Source organism: Taudactylus pleione, unplaced genomic scaffold, assembly GCF_031769625.1.
Source record: "Taudactylus pleione unplaced genomic scaffold, aTauple2 ptg000185l, whole genome shotgun sequence".
Taxonomy (NCBI): domain Eukaryota; kingdom Metazoa; phylum Chordata; class Amphibia; order Anura; family Myobatrachidae; genus Taudactylus; species Taudactylus pleione.
Window position 1 is genome coordinate 4,348,653 of NW_028284587.1, and position 16,112 is coordinate 4,364,764.

Consider the following 16,112-nt stretch of genomic DNA (forward strand, 5'->3'; position numbering starts at 1 on the left):
GCAGTAGCCGCACGTGCATCAACAAAGTAGTGCCAAGCGTGCGCCTGTGTCATAAGTAAAGGGCCGGCTGGCTTGACCGTTAAAGGGTGCTGTAACCCCCAAAGTACACTCCAGTCCAAACCAAAAAAAAAATTATTTTCTGTGTTTGTGAATTGTGTGCGCAGTAGCCGCACGTGCATCAACAAAGTAGTGCCAAGCGTGCGCCTGTGTCATAAGTAAAGGGCCGGCTGGCTTGACCGTTAAAGGGTGCTGTAACCCCCGAAAGTACACTCCAGTCCAAACCAAAAAAAAATTATTTTCTGTGTTTGTGAATTGTGTGCGCAGTAGCCGCACGTGCATCAACAAAGTAGTGAAAGCGTGCGCCTGTGTCATAAGTAAAGGGCCGGCTGGCTTGACCGTTAAGGGTGCTGTAACCCCCGAAAGTACACTCCAGTCCAAACTAAAAAAAAAATTATTTTCTGTGTTTGTGAATTGTGTGCGCAGTAGCCGCACGTGCATCAACAAAGTAGTGCCAAGCGTGCGCCTGTGTCATAAGTAAAGGGCCGGCTGGCTTGACCGTTAAGGGTGCTGTAACCCCCGAAAGTACACTCCAGTCCAAACCAAAAAAAAATTATTTTCTGTGTTTGTGAATTGTGTGCGCAGTAGCCGCACGTGCATCAACAAAGTAGTGCCAAGCGTGCGCCTGTGTCATAAGTAAAGGGCCGGCTGGCTTGACCGTTAAGGGTGCTGTAACCCCCGAAAGTACACTCCAGTCCAAACCAAAAAAAAAATTATTTTCTGTGTTTGTGAATTGTGTGCGCAGTAGCCGCACGTGCATCAACAAAGTAGTGCCAAGCGTGCGCCTGTATCATAAGTAAAGGGCCGGCTGGCTTGACCGTTAAGGGTGCTGTAACCCCCGAAAGTACACTCCAGTCCAAACCAAAAAAAAAATTATTTTCTGTGTTTGTGAATTGTGTGCGCAGTAGCCGCACGTGCATCAACAAAGTAGTGCCAAGCGTGCGCCTGTGTCATAAGTAAAGGGCCGGCTGGCTTGACCGTTAAAGGGTGCTGTAACCCCCAAAGTACACTCCAGTCCAAACCAAAAAAAAAATTATTTTCTGTGTTTGTGAATTGTGTGCGCAGTAGCCGCACGTGCATCAACAAAGTAGTGCCAAGCGTGCGCCTGTGTCATAAGTAAAGGGCCGGCTGGCTTGACCGTTAAAGGGTGCTGTAACCCCCGAAAGTACACTCCAGTCCAAACCAAAAAAAAATTATTTTCTGTGTTTGTGAATTGTGTGCGCAGTAGCCGCACGTGCATCAACAAAGTAGTGCCAAGCGTGCGCCTGTGTCATAAGTAAAGGGCCGGCTGGCTTGACCGTTAAAGGGTGCTGTAACCCCCAAAGTACACTCCAGTCCAAACCAAAAAAAAAATTATTTTCTGTGTTTGTGAATTGTGTGCGCAGTAGCCGCACGTGCATCAACAAAGTAGTGCCAAGCGTGCGCCTGTGTCATAAGTAAAGGGCCGGCTGGCTTGACCGTTAAAGGGTGCTGTAACCCCCGAAAGTACACTCCAGTCCAAACCAAAAAAAAATTATTTTCTGTGTTTGTGAATTGTGTGCGCAGTAGCCGCACGTGCATCAACAAAGTAGTGCCAAGCGTGCGCCTGTGTCATAAGTAAAGGGCCGGCTGGCTTGACCGTTAAAGGGTGCTGTAACCCCCGAGAGTACACTCCAGTCCAAACCAAAAAAAAAAATTATTTTCTGTGTTTGTGAATTGTGTGCGCAGTAGCCGCACGTGCATCAACAAAGTAGTGCCAAGCGTGCGCCTGTGTCATAAGTAAAGGGCCGGCTGGCTTGACCGTTAAAGGGTGCTGTAACCCCCGAAAGTACACTCCAGTCCAAACCAAAAAAAAAATTATTTTCTGTGTTTAGCCGCACGTATATATCAAATCGATATAACATAAATGGAGGACCAAACTTTCTCCGATAAAAATAAAATAGAGAAAGATCAAGAACCACTTCCTCCTAGTGCTGAAGCTGCTGCCACTAGTCATGACATAGACGATAACATGCCATCAACGTCGTCTGCCAAGGCCGATGCCCAATGTCATAGTAGAGGGCACATACAATCCCAAATGGCAAAGTTCAGGAAAATGACCTTGAAAAAGACATTTAAATCAGCTGAAGAGAAACGTAAACCTGCCAATATGCCATTTACGACACGGAGTGGCAAGGAACGGCTAAGGTCGATCCCTAGTATGTTCATGACTAGTGGTTCAGCTTCACATGACGATGGAAGCCCTCCTCCCACTAAAAAAATCAAAAGAGTTAAGCTGGCAAAAGCACAGCGAAGAACTGTGCTTTCTAAGAAGATATCACAAATCCCCAAGGAGAGTCCAAGTGTGGTGGTGGTTGCGATGCCTGACCTTCCCAGCACTGGACGGGAAGAGGTGGCTCTTTCCACCATTTGCACGCCCCCTGCAAGTGCTGAAAGGAGCACCCACAGTCCACTTGCTGATATGCAAATTGAAGATGTCACTGTTGAAGTACAACAGGATGAGGATACTGGTGTAGCTGGCGCTGAGGAGGAAGTTGGCGAGGAGGATTCTGATGGTGATGTGGTTTGTTTAAATCAGGCTCCGGGGGAGACAGTTGTTGTCCGTGGGATGAAAAAGCCCATCACGGTCATGCCTGGGCAGAAGACCAAACATTCCACCTCTTTGGTCTGGCAATATTTCTATCCAAATCCGGACAACAACTGTCTTGCCATATGTACCATATGTAAAGGTGAAATAAGTAGGGGTAGGGACGTCAACCACCTAGGAACATCCTCCCTTATACGGCACCTGCAGCGCGTTCATAAAAAGTTACTGTCAAGTTCAGAAACTTTGGCTCAGACCGTAAGCAGTCCAGGGACACCTAAATCCCGTTGTCCTGTTGTATCCAAGCGCCTGCAAACCACACCGTCAACTCCCTCCTCGTCAATTTCCTCCTTAGTCAGGATCGGAAGTAGTCCTGCAGGCCATGTCACTGGCATGACTGACTCTCCTATCCGGGATTCCTCTGGAGGATCCTGCATTGCTACGCCTACTGCTGCTGCTGTTGCTGCTGCTGGGAGTCGTTCATCATCCCAGAGAGGAAGTAGGAACACCACTACTTTTACTAAACAATTGACCCTCCAACAGTCCTTAGCGAGGAGGATGAAGTACGACAGCAGCCATCCTGAAGCAAAACGTATAACTGAGGCCTTGACTGCTATGTTGGTGTTAGACGTGCGTCCGGTATCCGCCATTAGTGCAGTGGGATTTAGACAATTGATGGAGGTAGTGTGTCCCCGGTTCCAAATCCCGTCTAGATTCCACTTCACTAGGCAGGCGATACCGAGACTGTACAGAAACGTCAGAAAAAGTGTCCTCAGTGTCCTGAAAAATGCCGTTGTACACAATGTCCACTTAACCACGGACATGTGGACAAGTGGAACAGGGCAGACTAAGGACTATATGACTGTGACAGCCCACTGGGTAGATGTATCACCTTACGCAGTAACAGCAGCAGCGTCACCAGTAGCAGCATCTCAGAAACGCCAGCTCGTTACAAGGCAGGCTACGCTGTGTATCACCGGTTTCAGTAAGAGGCACACCGCCGACAACCTCTTAGAGAAACTGAGGGAAATCATCGCCCAGTGGCTTACCCCACTTAGACTCTCCTGGGGATTTGTGATATCTGACAACGCCACCAATATTGTGCGGGCATTACATCTGGGCAAATTCCAGCACGTCCCATGTTTTGCTCACACAATAAACTTGGTGGTGCAGAATTTTCTGAAAAGCGACAGGGGCGTGCAGGAGACGCTTTGGGTGGCCCGAAAAATTTCTGGCCACTTTCGCCATTCAGCGACTGCGTGCCGAAGACTGGAGCGCCAGCAAACACTCTTGAACCTGCCCCGCCATCACCTGAAGCAAGAGGTTGTGACGCGGTGGAACTCAACCCTCTATATGCTTCAGAGGATGGAGGAGCAGCAAAAGGCCATACAAGCCTATACATCCACCTATGACATAGGCAAAGGAGGGGGTATGCACCTGACTCAAGCGCAGTGGAGAATGATTTCCGTGTTGTGCAAGGTTCTCCAGCCCTTCGAACTTGCCACACGTGAAGTCAGTTCAGACACAGCCAGCTTGAGTCAGGTCATTCCCCTCATCAGGCTTTTGCAGAAGCAGCTGGAGAAAGTGAAGGAGGAGCTAAGACGGAGCGATTCCGCTCGGCATGTGGGACTTGTGGATGAAGCCCTTCATTCGCTTTGCCAGGATTCCAGGGTGGTCAATCTGTTGAAATCAGACCACTACATTTTGGCCACCGTGCTTGATCCTAGGTTTAAAGCCTATGTGGTGTCTCTCTTTCCGGCCGACACAAGCCTGCAGAGGTGCAAAGACCTGCTGGTGAACACACTGTCAGCTGAAGCGGAACGTGACACGTCAACGGCTCCTTCTTCATTTTCTCCCGCAACTGGGGCTGCCAGGAAAAAACTTAGGTATCCTAAGCAACCCGCTGGCGGTGATGCAGGGCAGGCAGGACCAAGTTTGGACATCTGGTCCGGACTGAAGGACCTGGCAACAATTTCTGACATGTCTACTGTCACTGCATATGATACTGTCACCATTGACAGAATGGTGGAGGATTACATCGGTGACAGCATCCAAGTAGGCATGTCAGACAGTCCATACCTGTACTGGCAGGAAAAAGAGGCAATTTGGAGGCCCCTGTACAAGCTGGCTCTATTTTACCTGAGTTGCCCCCCCTCCAGTGTGTACTCCGAAAGAGTGTTTAGTGCAGCCGGGAACCTTGTCAGCGAAAGGCGTAGGAGGTTGCTTCCACAGAATGTGGAGAAGATGATGTTCATCAAAATGAATTATCAGCTCTTCCAGGGAGACCAGCCTCCAGAAGGTACAGAGGGACCTGTGGTGGTGGATTCAAGTGGGGACGAGTTAATACTTTGTGAGGATGAGGATGTACACACTGAAGAGGGTGAGGAATCGGTGGATGAGGAGGATGAGGATGACATCTTGCCTCCGTAGAGCCAGTTTGTGCAGGGACACATTAATTGCCAGCTTGTTTTGTGGGGGCCCAAACGAACCAATCATTTCAGCCACAGTTGTGTGGCAGACCCTGGCGCTGAAATGATTGATTTGTTAAAGTGTGCATGTCCTGTTTATACAACATAAGGGTGGGTGGGAGGGCCCAAGGACAATTCCATCTTGCACTTCTTTTTTTTACTTTGCATTATGTACAGTTTGGGGGCTAGTTTTTCTAACTGCCATCCTGTCTGCCACTGCAGTGTCACTCCTAGATGGGTCACGTGTTTGTGCCGCCCACTCGTGTCGCTTAGCATAGTCATCCAGCTACCTCGGTGCAACCTTTTGGACATGAAAACACTATTGTGAGGTGTGAGGTGTTCAGAATAGACTGGAAATGAGTGGAAATTAAGGTTATTGAGGTTAATAATAGCATAGGAGCAGAAAAACCTACAAATTCTGTGATTTTAGCTGTTTTTATGCTTTTTAAAAAAAAAATACAGATCCAAAACACAAAACCCAGAACCCAAAACACGGAAGGGTGGTTTTGGCAAAACCAATCCAGATCCAAAACACGAAGAAAGATCCAGATCCAAAACCAAAACACAAAACACGAAAAGTGGCCGGTGCACACCCCTACCCCAAAGGCATCATACATGTGACAGAGAAACACCATTACATCATACTAATGACATCACACCGTACCACTCTTCTATACGCAGTGCAGGGGTTAAGATTCATACATTCCCCAGACAGCTAGGATTCATAAAACCAGAATTTTTAGTTGACTTCTTAAAAACTCTTCAAGTGGAAGTTTTCAGAAGACAGAAATAATATGCCTCACAGGCTCCACATTCAATTTTTTATGTCTTTTATCTATACTTTCTTCATGAGGAAAATTACAACTTTTGTAATAACTTGAGCTCGTTTTTTTTATTTCCACAGAGTTCCAATATTCACCTCTCTTAACTTTTTTTTTTTTTTTTAATTTACTTTCTCCCCCATCCCCCCTTAAACCATATTTTATACACACTGGTATAAAACCCAAAGCAAAAGGAAATTAAAAGGAAAACCTCCTAGCTACATTACTGCCAATTATGATCAATGATGCCAGCTGAAGTGGGGAAACCAGGGTCGGGAAGGAGCTATGTGCTCTTTGTAGCCTCGCACCTCCACTTCAGATGTTTCTCCAAAGTGTTCTGTGGGCAGCTGGTAATTCAGGTGAGTTTGTGGGATAGTCCCCCAGTGTCAAAATGCACTTCATATAGTCAGCTCCTGTGTGGCAGGGCCATCTCTTCCATTGGGCTTGTTGAGCAGTTGCCCAAGGGCCCGAAGCTTGTAGGGGCCCGCCAACCCGTCCTCCTGCAGCCACGGCCAGTTGGTAAATTTCTGATATTTTTATAAGCCGGCTGCCGGTGCACTGTATTCTGATCTAACCTCCCCCACCCCATCCCCCCCCCCCCCTGGTGACGAGTACTCACCTCAGTCCCAGTTTCACTTCATCCGCCGGCTTCAGACCAGTCAGACAGAGGACCTCATTCAGAGTCGGTCGTTGCGGCTGCACGGTCGTACGCCACCGATGTTCGCTAAACTGCGCATGCGTAAAGTTCGCAATGCGCGTGCGCAAACTAGCTGCTATGATCAGAAATTTCTCTCTCCTTGAACACAGCCAGGTCGGTAGTTTGAGTGACAGATGGAGGCGTTTGTGGGTGGTAACAGGGGAAGGTGCTTGAAAACGGGGGAGTGGAGATCCGAACGCAGGCGTGCCTAATTATGCGAACGGCGTTTTATGGGAGTGCATACGGTTTATGGGAGTGCATAATTAACTAAGTAGTGTCATGGCACACGTGACATGGGAGGTTTTTACACTGACCTGATCGTAGTGCTTAAGAGAGGGTATGGTCAACCTTTAGCTCAACGACCAGCTCCGATGGTTTCCGATGGTGTAGATTAATCCTTATATGGCCGGAGATGACGTGTAACGCGTACGAGAAGGGGGCGTATTTTTTGTCTTACGGCCGCATCCTCCCCTTGGTCGGCCAGCTAACGATCCGATCTTAAGGACGCAACTTGCGAGCACTTCATTTGCATATCCGGCCCCTTTTCCCTTACGACCGTGCGGCCGCAACGACCGACTCTGAATGAGGACCAGAGTCTCTCTGCATGTGTGGGAGGTCTGATGGGCATGCAGGAGGGTTTAATTTTAATGACCATTTACATTTTTTTCCTGTGAATAGGTGGGTAGGGGCCCCAGTGCATTGTTTGCCCAGGGCCCACACTACTGTTAAGACAACCCTGCTGTGTGGGACAGTATTTGTGTTATAGTTGTGACTCGGACTGTTTCTGCATTGAATGTTTGAACCAGGGGTAAAATCCAGAATAAATGGGAACCATAGAAATAATCTAAAAGGGGGTCTCGTCCTGTCCACCCCAAAAAACTGCATCTTGAAAGCCGCACTGTTAGTTTTGATGAACCGGCATATTGGCTGTTTTGTTGGATTTGCACATTTGTTTACAATAGTCCGAACCTTGAATTGGAGCAATTTCAGCTACAATGAAAGTAGGTGACATCATACTGTAGGTGACATCATACTGGTGGCCAAAAAGTGTGCGACTGTACTTTACAGTGTAACTGTGGTGTTTGCGCTAAAATCTATTACAGTTACAGCCTACTCTGAGGCTAAACTAGAAGCTGGACAATGCTCTTCTGGTCTTTGCTTAAGCTAATATTACTTTTTTCTCTGCATTATATTTGTATAGGACATAGGGGCTTATGTATCGAGATTTTTTCCATAAAATTATGTAGAAACTGCCGTACTAATAGCACAATGCAGGAGATTTCAAAGAAATTTGCAGAAGGCTTATTAGCGCTGCAAATCGCAGTCCCCATTATTATCAATGGGCACTACGATCTGACCCCTATGTACCAAACTCCAAAAAGCAAAGCTTTTCGGAGTTTAGCACTGGTAGTTTACACCACCTTCAGATGGTGCAAACTGCTTTAAGCCTATGGAGGCTTACGAGCAGTAAACAGGTCTTTCGTCGCCTCCAGCCTGCTCCGGAAGCTGACGCTGTGCACATGTGCAGTGTCAGCTTCCCCCAGAGAAGTCATTCACAAACATGAAAGACTTCTACAATATCCTGGGGATGTAACTTGCAAGGACAGTGGTTACTGCAACTTTGTACATAGTGGGGATAATATCCACTGCAATAAGAAACCTTAATAATCGCGGAAGGTCCATGACTATTAATAGATAGGTCCCATCGTTTTAAAACCTGTTACATTGGTTTGCAATATTTTTCCCAGTAACCATGCTTGGCCACAGGTAACTTAATGAGTAACTCAGTAGGTTTGATTTAACCACCTATGCTCAACCATGGATGTAGCGTTCCTGGTAAAACAATTTGCCGGGTGCCGTGTCCCATCGGTGGTGAAAACTGCGGTGTAGCTATCACCGCCGGTAAATAGATGTCGGGCGCATGCACCTGGCATCTATTAACAGAGGAGGGAGAGCTTAGGGGCAGCCCGGCATGTCCGTAAGTGCCGGGCACTCCCCCAAGAGCGATGAAGAGGGGGCGCATCTTAAAGACACGCCCCCTTTCCTTGTGGTCATGCCCCCTTTTTGGTGCACTAGAGTGCCCTTTCGCTATGAACGGCACCCTGCCCAGCGCCGGACCTAGAGTGAAAACCATGGATATCTCTAATACCTGAACTGTTGGGGTGGCTTGTGGACCACGTCTGGGAACCTCTGCTCTATATATATGGTCATAATACTCTAGTTACAAACTACTAATACCCCTAGATACAGGCTGGTAATACCCCTAGATACAGGCTGATAATACCCCTAGATACAGGCTGATAATACCCCTAGATACAGGCTGATAATACCCCTAGATATAGGCTGATAATACCCCTAGATACACGCTCATAATACTCTAGTTACAAACTAATAATACCCCTAGATACACGCTGATAATACCCCTAGATACAGGCTGATAATACCCCTAGATACACGCTGATAATACTCTAGTTACAAACTAATAATACCCCTAGATACAGGCTGATAATACCCCTAGATACAGGCTGATAATACCCCTAGATACACACTGATAATACCCCTAGATACAGGCTGATAATACCCCTAGATACACGCTGATAATACCCCTAGATACAGGCTGATAATACCCCTAGATACACTCTGATAATACCCCTAGATACAGGCTGATAATACCCCTAGATACACGCTGATAATACCCCTAGATACGATAATACCCCTAGATACAGGCTGATAATACCCCTAGATACAGGCTGATAATACCCCTAGATACGATAATACCCCTAGATACACGCTGATAATACCCCTAGATACATGCTGATAATACTCTAGTTACAAACTAATAACACCCCTAGATACACGCTGATAATACCCCTAGATACAGGCTGATAATACCCCTAGATACATGCTGATAACACCCCTAGATACACGCTGATAATACCCCTAGATACAGGCTGATAATACCCCTAGATACGATAATACCCCTAGATACACGCTGATAATACCCCTAGATACATGCTGATAATACTCTAGTTACAAACTAATAACACCCCTAGATACACGCTGATAATACCCCTAGATACAGGCTGATAATACCCCTAGATACATGCTGATAATACCCCTAGATACACGCTGATAATACCCCTAGATACACGCTGATAATACCCCTACATACACGATGATAATACCCCTAGATACTGGCTTATAATACCCCTAGATACAGGCTGATAATACCCCTAGATACAGGCTGATAATACCCCTAGATACAGGCTGATAATACCCCTAGATACACGCTGATAATACCCCTAGATACACGCTGATAATACCCCTAGATACAGGCTGATAATACCCCTAGATACAGGCTGATAATACCCCTAGATACAGGCTGATAATACCCCTAGATACAGGCTGATAATACCCCTAGATACAGGCTGATAATACCCCTAGATACAGGCTGATAATACCCATAGATACAGGCTGATAATACCCCTAGATACACGCTGATAATACCCATAGATACACGCTGATAACACCCCTAGATACAGGCTGATAATACCCCTAGATACAGGCTGATAATACCCCTAGATACACACTGATAATACCCCTAGATACTGGCTTATAATACCCATAGATACACGCTGATAATACCCCTAGATACACGCTGATAATACCCCTAGATACAGGCTGATAATACCCCTAGATACAGGCTGATAATACCCCTAGATACAGGCTGATAATACCCCTAGATACAGGCTGATAATACCCCTAGGTACAGGCTTATAATACCCCTAGGTACAGGCTTATAATACCCCTAGATACTCGCTGATAATACCCTAGGTACATGCTGATAATACCTTAAATTATTCGTACACGGTTCCCGCCCAATATTCTATATTAGTAGATTCATCGATAGTAAAACCCCAGATTATAATACACAACTACACAGCAGAAGATCTAGGAACCAGACTTACAGGGGACTACATGAGGGATAATTCTGTATGGAAAGAGGGAAAGTGGAAGAAGCAGCTGGCGGATGTGAGGTTGATACATACTGTATTGTACAGTATGTGATGTCTGTGTAATCCTGTGTATTCACAGTATCCGGGCGATTGTCGCAAACGACAGCTGTTCAGGTAGTTTGTTATCTTAGTTATAACGCTTGTTGGACAGAACAACCTGTTATATAACCGCACATTGCTCTATTTTACATACAGTGCTTTCTTTTTATAACACCCCCATCTCCCTTGCCAGCGATTTTATTCTAACCCCCAAAAGTGCATTAATATATACTATCTTCATGTATGTCCCTGTCTTTATAATACTGCCCTCGTCTTTATAATACCATCCCGGCTATAGCACCAGTTCTGGCCTGTTATAAATTGGGATAACTGTAGTATAATGTAAAATGTCTGGAAATCAGGCCCCTATCTATGGAAGACACAGAAAATATATTGTTCCTGTGATCAATAGCTGAAAGATGATACCAGTTGTAACAGACTGACAACCACAGCTTGGTGTCACCTCTAGAACTTGTTGTTTCATGAAGCCACTGAAGCCGGGGGTCCCCAAGGTGGCTACATGCCCCCGCTTGTCCACTGAGATGGGAATCTAAGTGCAATTCCCTGCATGAAATCCCACTCACTAATAATAAGTCTGCATGTTCCCACGGAGCTGTGAAATCAGTTCTGAAATTGGAAAATAAGAAAGCATCAATGCATCACAAAGACAGGGGGTCCGGGAGCCTTGTCCACCCTTTGGGTGCTGGAAGGAATATCATTTTCCATATTCAAAAGAACAATCATTGCATTTTGTATCAAGTGGATGATAAGCATTCTTTATTCTCCGCTTTGGCGTCCCCTGTCTCACTTAGGCTAGAGATCCATGGTGATCTCTGCCAGCCACTGTCCTTCAATATGTCTCAACCTTGGCTAGAGATCCATGGTGATCTCTGCCAGTCTCTGTCCTACAGTATGTCTCACCTAGGCTAGAGACCCATGGTGATCTCTGCCAGCCACTGTCCTTCAGTATGTCTCACCTAGGCTAGAGATCCATGGTGATCTCTGCCAGCCACTGTCCTTCAATATGTCTCAACCTTGGCTAGAGATCCATGGTGATCTCTGCCAGCCACTGTCCTACAGTATGTCTCACATAGGCTAGAGATCCATGGTGATCTCTGCCAGCCTCTGTCCTACAGTATGTCTCACGTAGACTAGAGATCCATGGTGATCTCTGCTAGTCTCTGTCCTATAGTATGTCTCACCTAGGCTAGAGATCCATTGTGATCTCTGCCAGCCTCTGTCCTACAGTATGTCTCACCTAGGCTAGAGATCCATGGTGATCTCTGCCAGCCACTGTCCTACAGTATGTCTCACCTAGGCTACAGATCCATGGTGATCTCTGCTAGTCTCTGTCCTACAGTATGTCTCACCTAGGCTAGAGATCCATGGTGATCTCTGCCAGCCTCTGTCCTACAGTATGTCTCACCTAGACTAGAGATCCATGGTGATCTCTGCCAGCCTCTGTCCTACAGTATGTCTCACCTAGGCAGCTAGGCTAGAGATCCATGGTGATCTCTACCAGCCTCTGTCCTACAGTAGGTCTCACCTAGGCAGCTAGACTAGAGATCCATGGTGATCTCTACCAGCCTCTGTCCTACAGTAGGTCTCACCTAGACTAGAGATCCATGGTGATCTCTGCCAGCCTCTGTCCTACAGTATGTCTCACCTAGACTAGAGATCCATGGTGATCTCTGCCAGTCTCTGTCCTACAGTATGTCTCACCTAGGCTAGAGATCCATGTTGATCTCTGCCAGTCTCTGCCCTACAGTATGTCTCACCTAGGCTAGAGATCCATGGTGACCTCTGCCAGCCTCTGTCCTACAGTATGTCTCACCTAGACTAGAGATCCATGGTGATCTCTGCCAGTCTCTGCCCTACAGTATGTCTCACCTAGGCTAGAGATCCATGGTGACCTCTGCCAGCCTCTGTCCTACAGTATGTCTCACCTAGACTAGAGATCCATGGTGATCTCTGCCAGTCTCTGCCCTACAGTATGTCTCACCTAGGCTAGAGATCCATGGTGACCTCTGCCAGCCTCTGTCCTACAGTATGTCTCACGTAGACTAGAGATCCACGGTGATCTCTGCTAGCCTCTGTCCTACAGTATGTCTCACCTAGGCTAGAGATCCATGGTGATCTCTGCCAGCCTCTGTCCTACAGTATGTCTCACCTAGACTAGAGATCCATGGTGATCTCTGCCAGCCTCTGTCCTACAGCTAGGCTAGAGATCCTAGCCTAGCCTAGGCAGCTAGGCTAGAGATCCATGGTGATCTCTACCAGCCTCTGTCCTACAGTAGGTCTCACCTAGACTAGAGATCCATGGTGATCTCTGCCAGCCACTGTCCTACAGTATGTCTCACATAGGCTAGAGACCCATGGTGATCTCTGCCAGCCTCTGTCCTACAGTATGTCTCACCTAGACTAGAGATCCATGGTGATCTCTACCAGCCTCTGTCCTACAGTATGTCTCACCTAGACTAGAGATCCATGGTGATCTCTGCCAGCCTCTGTCCTACAGTATGTCTCACCTAGGCTAGAGATCCATGGTGATCTCTGCCAGCCACTGTCCTTCAGTATGTCTCACCTAGGCTAGAGATCCATGGTGATCTCTGCCAGCCACTGTCCTTCAATATGTCTCAACCTTGGCTAGAGATCCATGATGATCTCTGCCAGCCACTGTCCTACAGTATGTCTCACCTAGGCTAGAGATCCATGGTGATCTCTACCAGCCACTGTCCTTCAGTATGTCTCACCTAGGCTAGAGATCCATGGTGATCTCTGCCAGCCACTGTCCTTCAATATGTCTCAACCTTGGCTAGAGATCCATGGTGATCTCTGCCAGTCTCTGTCCTACAGTATGTCTCACCTAGGCTAGAGACCCATGGTGATCTCTGCCAGCCACTGTCCTTCAGTATGTCTCACCTAGGCTAGAGATCCATGGTGATCTCTGCCAGCCACTGTCCTTCAATATGTCTCAACCTTGGCTAGAGATCCAAGGTGATCTCTGCCAGCCTCTGTCCTACAGTATGTCTCACTGCTGTACAGATGCAAATCATTTCAGTGTAAATTGGAAAATGTGACTCTCAGCAGGTCCTCCAATCTATGAGAACATGTAAGTAGGGCCAGTTATGGTACGTTAGTAAAGTGTGCCACTGGCAGATGGGTCACTGGCGGACAACCTGGTACTGCCAAGACTCATAATGCCAGGACGATTAGATGTCTGCCTGCTTATACAGTATGTGCAATTATATCCTACATAAAGCCTGTATATAATATCTGCCATGTTTATTTTAGTGCTTAGAAATGTATTACCTCACCGTGCACTAAGAACACAGAGATTATACAAAGTAATATACTCCTGCTCTATATATGGAAATTCACACTTGCCAATGGTTTAATATCATTTCAGGGCACATTGCTGCCAAGTCTGTGAATTGGATCATGTCACACCAGTATGTCTCCAGCAACATTCAGCAGTATATCCCAGCAATGTAATGTCATGTTTATTAATTTTGTATTTTCTTTCAATTTAAATATTCCTCTTTAATAAATAATAACTTCTAAAGCACAGGTAATGAGAATAGATGCTCAAGGAGGCATAAAATAAGGAATTATTGATTTGCCGGCAGGCAGTGCTGAAATATATGTCAAATCTGGGCCTGAGGGGTCTATCTATGATGCTAAAGTCTCTATCTCAGGCAGTTGCCTGGGTAGGGGGGGTATTGGTGCCAAAAGTACTGGTACTATCCTTGGATTACTATTGTGTTCCCCTTGAGACGTTTTTAACATGGGAATATCAGTTAAAATAACACATAATTAAAGTAAACACACAGCACAATGTTATAGCATAAAAAACAGAACTGGTTTAATATACTGTAGTTCATAGTCGTACATCACTAGTGAGTCTGGGGGAGCACCGTTGTCAGTTATACCCCTTTTACACCAGAGCAAAAACCTGGGTTTTTGCTGGGTCTACCCGGGTTGCAGATCAATGTAAAAGGGTCCCTGAAAAACAACCCGGGTCAAGTGACCCAGCAATCCAACCCAGATAGCTACCAGGGTCGGATCCAGGATGGGCATGGGTAATGGTGCAGTGTAAAAGGCGCAACCCTGGTTATCCGACCTGGGTCATGCCTAAAATGAGCTTATTGGTGGTTGTGGAGCAGTCACCTCCCACTTTTTATGACCTCACAAGTTTAGCAGGGCAGGCCTGGGTTCAGTGTGAACGGGACTGACCTGAGAATAACCCAGATCGATGGTGCAGTGTAAATGGTGTCTGTCCTGGGTTGGAACCATGTCTGAAAACCAAGGTAAGACCCGGGTTTTTGTTGGAAAAAAGGTATTAGACACACAGATTGAAGAACGTGGAGACTGGACACCATCAGGAGAGGCTACAGTATTTTGCTGAAACCACTTTTTATGCCCTTGGGGGCATTCCCAATCCCCAGTTATGAATACAAACAATAGGATACATACATTAGTAGTTCTCTATTTAACTGCGGGGAGCAATAGCTCCCCAAAGATAATTATAAACATATAATAATGCATTAGATCTCTGATTTACCTACATAAGCAAAATGCCAAGGCCATCACCTGTTGCTGATACCTATTTTCTGCACATTCAGCAATTTTCTCAGCAAATATTGAACATTGACTTCTGTTCCACAAGTTTAGTTGATACAAATGTTCTGCTTTCATTATCTTCAGCTGTTTCTGAGCAATTCAGCGATATACACACATTTACACAAATGACCAGAATGTGGCAAAAGTCACCTATCTATTGTCATTTACCCCTACTGGCAAATATTGCTATCTCAGAGTGGTGAATGCAGGGGGTAGTTAAGGAAAAATATATATATTATATTATATATATATATATTTTCTTTAATTAAAATTGAAAAATACAGCATATCTCCCCAAGAAACAAAACTATATGCTTTTATTTTCTATTATTAATTGTTATTGTTGTAAGTTATTTATCTACAAAAGTGAAACTGGAAGGCCAGATTCGAGCTTCCAGTTCAACTGGAGATGCGCCGAAGGTCTCAAAGTTGGCTGGCGATGTGGTAAGAGTCCTCATACTGGTATGACAACTGCCAGCCAGTAACAGGAGTGTATCCCCCATATGCAAGATTTGTAGATATCACAGTGGTAGTGATGAGTGCTGATAGTAATCAAAGTAAAGCTTTATTCCTGGTACAATAAAAGGCAGAATGCTACATCCAGGGTTTGTCTGCCATCTGAAAAAATCATACCATAGGCAGATGATCAACCGGCCACCAGTGTGCACCCTCCTCGGGCAACCTATGGGTCTATGACTGCTGTGGAACTAGATATCCCTTAAGGACATACAGTACTGAACACTGTGTTTCCATTATGATTGTTCTGAACATTAAAGGGTGCTTCATATGTTTATAACAAGCTTCTTTTTGTCATCTGACATGGTTTTGC

General features: G+C 46.0%; 1 pseudogene; it reads right to left on the reverse strand.

Annotated features, from left to right (window-relative positions):
• Positions 1–15,741, reverse strand: part of LOC148519683 (CDGSH iron-sulfur domain-containing protein 1 pseudogene) — a 32,811-nt pseudogene extending 17,070 nt beyond the window's left edge.
• Positions 15,742–16,112: the final 371 nt, after the last annotated feature.